Source organism: Loxodonta africana, chromosome 14, assembly GCF_030014295.1.
Source record: "Loxodonta africana isolate mLoxAfr1 chromosome 14, mLoxAfr1.hap2, whole genome shotgun sequence".
In the NCBI taxonomy this organism is placed as follows: domain Eukaryota; kingdom Metazoa; phylum Chordata; class Mammalia; order Proboscidea; family Elephantidae; genus Loxodonta; species Loxodonta africana.
In genome coordinates this window covers 38,662,827-38,668,448 of record NC_087355.1, presented here as the reverse complement: position 1 = coordinate 38,668,448, position 5,622 = coordinate 38,662,827, and positions in this window count along the sequence as shown.

Sequence of the window (5,622 nt, the reverse complement as noted above, 5' to 3'; positions counted from 1 at the left end):
GTTATACTAAGCTTTTAATCTTGGTAAAGATTCTTTTCATTCATTTTTATACGTTGATGAAGTATTCACAATTTTCTTTGAAAATAGGATTATCATTATGTTTATAATTATTACATCTAAAACTTATTTTTTTGGATTGGTTTTATTATTCTGTTTTGCAAGCCATATTGTTGTTGTTGTTGTTAGGTGCCTTCCAGTCAGTTCCAACTCATAGCGACTCTATGTACAAGAGAATGAAACACTGTCCAGTACTGCACCATCCTCACAATCTTTGCTATATTTAAGCCCATTATTGTAGCCACTGTGTCAGTCCATCCCACTGAGGGTCTTCCTCTCTTTCACTGACCCGCCACTTCACTAAGCATTATGTCCTTCCCTAGGGACTGGTCCCTCCTGATAACATGTCCAAAGTATGCGAGACAAAGTCTCTTCATTGTTCTTCCTAAAGAGCATTCTGGGTATACGTCTTGCAAGACAGATTCATTCATTCTTCTGACAGTCGATGGTATACTCAATAGTCTTCTTCAATACCATTATTCAAGTGCATCGATTCTTTTTCAGCCCTCCTTATTCATTGTCTAGCTTTCGCATGCATATAAGGCGATTGAAAATACCATGGCTTGGGGCAAGTGCACCTGAGTCCTCAAAGTGACATCTTTGCTTTTTAACACTTTAAAATGTACATATAAACAAGCCATATAAACAACCAAATTTTCTTGTCAGTTATATTATTCTTGTTATGAACTTTCACCAGAAGTATCATTTTTGAAAATTATCAGTGATAAGTTAATCACAACAATTTTATGTCTTTTGTCATTTATGTAGTTGTTTTATTTTACCCTGATGCTTTCCAGAAGGCTCTACAATTAGCTCTTGACCAGAGGCTTCGTCTTCGACAAAGGACTATCTCAGAGCCCAATGCAAAAGTACTATGCCAGGTACTTTTGGATGCCAGCTTTTGATGGCATTACCTAAACACCTTTGAGTGCACAACTGTTGAACTGAGTAAAGATTTCCAGAAGTTTAGTCCGAAGTGGATGGGTTCATGACACTGCTAACACAAGAGCCACCAGTACAAAAATTATGACTGCGTAAACTGATGAGGGATGATTAAATTTTTTGTTTGGAATAGTGTTAATGTTCCTCTAATGTTCAGTTTTCTAGATAAATACAGAAAAGATTTCTCTTAAGCTTTATCTGATAATAACTTAGTAGACTCTGCTTTGGTAAACTGAAATGAAAATTTGTAAGTGATATCTTATTCTTCTTGCCTGACCCGTCCAAAATTTGCAAATTCTTATTAAATATTCTTGCTTTCATAATGATATAATTATTTGCATAGGTTCTTCTTTTTTACTTAGGACATAGTTGGAAATGTGGGTTATGATGCCAAGGCCTTGCCTGGAATGTCATATTTGAGATTATTGCTCATTTAATCAGATAAAAACAGACACTTTTAAAGAACTAAGATTGACTTCATGGATCCAACGCTTACAAAGCTTTCTTGGGAAAACTGACCTGGAACTTAGCTTACAGGGTTCCCAGCCTTCCATATGAATATAGAAGATCATTTTCTGGAAGATCCAAGGGACTTAGGCTATTTTGGAAACAGAAGAAAGTAATTTATTCAAATTAATAAGTATGGTAGACAAAATCTGGTGATGGGTTCTTGGTTTGACTTCCTGGTCTCAGGAGACTTTCAAAAGTCCAATTTGAGATTCCTTATGAAAGCTTGGAATGATGCAAGCTTAAGAGGACCCATATGTAAAATTAATATTCTTGCAGCACCTATGTGAATAATCAGGCCAAATATAATGAGACCAATCTTATTTTGCAATCAAAAATGATCTTTCTTTGAGATTATTTTTTATGAAAAGGGGGATATGGTACAGAAAAAAAAGTTTCAATGGAAAACTATGTATCCTCTATAGCATATCCTTCCAGATTTATCAGATTTTATCTTTGTTCATGGTCTTTGACTATATTACAACTGTTTATAAATTGTAGGTAAGTGAGAGAGATGGCAACTCTGTTCTGTCTAGTAGTGATTTTAATTTATTTCCTCCCCCTTGTGGAAAAATTGTTTTGCCTTCATTTGCACCTCATCTCAACATTCCTTTAGGCCATATACATTTGTGCTTTTTTTTTTTTTTTTCTTTTTTACTGTTCCTTTGAGTCCATAGTAGCATCTGCCTGGATCCCTTTTATTATATGAGTAAAATAAACTGTTTGGCATGTTTTCATTTCTATATCTGTATGCAAGTCATGAGTATACTTTTTCCTGAAAATTATCTTTTAGTACTTTTTTCTAATTAATTAGAAAATTGTGTGACTGAAAAGAGTTTAGTGAGTGGGATAACTACTATAGTGACAGTAATACTACCAACAATGTAAAAATATTTTCTTTCTAATGCTTTAAGTATATAAAATAGTTTAACAATATGTATCTATTAGTTGTATAAAAGAAAAAGCAAAATAATGGATATTTCTTACATATTGTATTATGGAATAAAATATAAGTCTTTGTTCACCTGCTTGTAGTAAAAAACAAAATTGCCTTAACTTCACTCTGTCAATGAAGTTATAAACTGAAGATTTAAAGAAAACAAAACAAAAACAAAAAACCCTTGGATCAGACTAATTTTAATATGAATAGTTAGGGAGATAATTTTTCTATTGTCCTATTAAACTTGTTTATAAACATTATTTTAAGTTGTCCTTGCCTATTGGCTTCCTATACACAACAAAGACCCACTGATGTGCTAAGCCAAATAATGTTTCAGCTATCCCAAGGTCTCAGCCTTAAATAGAATACATAGAAGGGTTAATTTTTTTTTTTTATTTCTATGAAGAATCAGTGCAGAACTCAAAATTATAATTGCCCCTGTATTAGTTTTCTACTACTACCACAACAAAGTACCACAACCTGGTTGTTGTAAACAACGGGAATGTATTCTCTCATAGTTCTGGAGGCTAGAAGTCCAAAGTTACAGTGTCATAGGGCTGTGTTCTTTCCAAAAGCTCTAGGGGAAGATCCTTCCTGGTCTCTTACAGTTTCTGGCACCCTAGGTGCTCCTGAACTGTGGTAGCAAACACTAATCTCTGCCTCCAACTTCACGTGCCCATCTTCTCTCTGTGTCTGCCTCTGTGTCCCTTCTCCTCATTTATAAGCAGCACCAGTCATATTGGAGTAGAGTCCTACTTGAGTATGACCTCATATTAACAAATTACTCCTGAAAGATTTAATTTCCAAATAAAGTCACATTCGTAGATACTGAGGGTTAGGGTTTCAACATGTTTTTTTTGTGTGTGTGTGTTGGGGGGACACAGTTCAATCCACAACGCTTCCCATTTTCTCTCTTTTTTAATTGTAATTGTAAACTCATAAAAATTTAGAATCTCACTGACATGGCTTATGAATAAGCTCTTAGAACATAAAAGTAGCTACAGTCAGTTTTAGTCTTAAATTTTTTTTTCTCTTTTTTGCAATCTATACTATGGTTAAAGTAATAGATGGTATTCTTGCCCTTTAATAGTAGACAACCTAGTAAGAATAACAGGCACTCTCTGTAGAAGGTCTCCTGGTCAAAACTTTCCCATTAGAATGCCTCTTTGTTTTTAAAACCCAAACTTTATACAATGTACATATTTTATTATTCATAGATAGTTGTCAATTAAGGATTTGGTATTGCCATGTAAAGTCATTTAAAATAATAGAATATAGGCTCCTAGATAACATTTTGCATTGAATAGCTGGTTTTTAGGAATTGGTCACTAACCAAGTGTGAGATATCTGTAATTAAATATCAGAACTGGAACCACCCTCTGCCCTTTATAGGTAATTGCCTCTCAGAAATATTAAGTGTGGTTTTCAAATAATTCTTATTAATGGTAAGCCAGTAAAGCTATTGCTATTGCATTATATAAATTTAAGAACCTGATTTTTCTAGAGGTTTATGAGAGAAAAATGTTTTAGAAATGTAATTGTACATATTAGGTTGATATTATTATTATTACTAATATTCCTTTATAGACTGAAAAGGTTACCTTAGGTTTTCTAGATCTCTCAGTTCTAATTTGGATACAAATTCAGTTATCAGTAAGGCAGAAGTTCTTGAAATTAAACAGTTAATTGAATTTGGAGAAGACGAATGGCAAAGGCCCCTGAGTATTCAGTATTTTAGAATTAGTGACATAGGACCGAATTAGAATTCCATGGCAGCACTCATTGTGTGTGGAAAACACAGGACAGATTAACTTATTTATGGATGCACATGGGAACCCAACATAAAATGAAGATAATAAAAAAATGGGATAATAAAAAAAAAACTCTGTTTCCTTCGGCAATGATTTCTACTAATAGTTGTTCACCCATGTGGCACTTCCCTGATGCGGTATTTGCATACAAGTAAATCCTAAAACTCTTATGCCAATGATAATTTTTTTTTCCTGTTCTACTTTTAATTTATTTCGAGGCTAATTCTTATCAAAATTCCTTTTCCACTGTCATCTTACCTTCTCATCTTATATATCAGGACATTAACATACATTTTCTAACAGACAAAATGGAAGCTACTTTCTAATAAGCTGAACATGAACCAGGAACGTAGCTCTATCGTTTTGTTTTGTTTCATTTTAAAAAACAAGATACTTCTGTGAATAAATTGCAATGTATTTTGTTATAATTGCCAAAATTATTCTGCTAACTCTGAACAGTTAAGATCGTTACTGTAGTTTTACACAAATAACATGCACCTTGTACATTTGTTTGCAAACCATGCCCTCTCCCAGTGAGGTATTTTTTTAAGCACGTTATGCTGATTTTTTTTTTTTTACAGCAATATGTAAAAAAACAATTGGCTTATGAAAATACCTCTTGGAGGAGGGCAGGATGGCAAACATCCGTAGAAGATGTGTGTTATTTGAAAAAAATACAGTATTAGAAAGAGAGCAGTGGTAAATGATATATAAATTATATATGATAAATGTAGAGAAGTTTCAGAAGAAAGTAAAGCATTTTACATTTCAGAAGGTAGAAAAGGGAAAAATCAATATAAGATAATGACTTTCAGAAGAATAAAGGTTTGTGCTACAGAAATGGCTGGAAAACTTTTCTTTATAATTCTTTGGAAACAGTGAGACTTAACAGCCATCTTTATAGTTTTAGGCAATAAGTTGATGCATAACAAGAGGAAATGATTTACATTAAATGAATAACTTAAATAAAATTCCCAAGACTGTGTAATTGTTAGGCAAGATTCTCTCAGATTAGTATTGACACCATTGTTGTTGTGCCATCGAGTCAGTTCCAACTCCTGTCCAATCCTACGTACAAGAGATCAAAACGCTGCCCAGTCCTGTGCCATCCTCACAATCATTGTTATGCTTAAGCCCACCATTGCAGCCACTGTGTCAATCCATCTCATTGAAGGTCTTCCTCTTTTTCGTTGACCCTCTACTTTACCAAGCATGATGTCCTTCTCCAGGGTCTGGTCCCTCCTGATAACATGTACAAAGTATATGAGGAGAAGTCTTGCTACCCTTGCTTCATAGCAGCATTCTGGCTGTACTTCTTCCAAGACATATTTGTTCATTCTTCTGGCAGTCCAGGGCATATTTAAT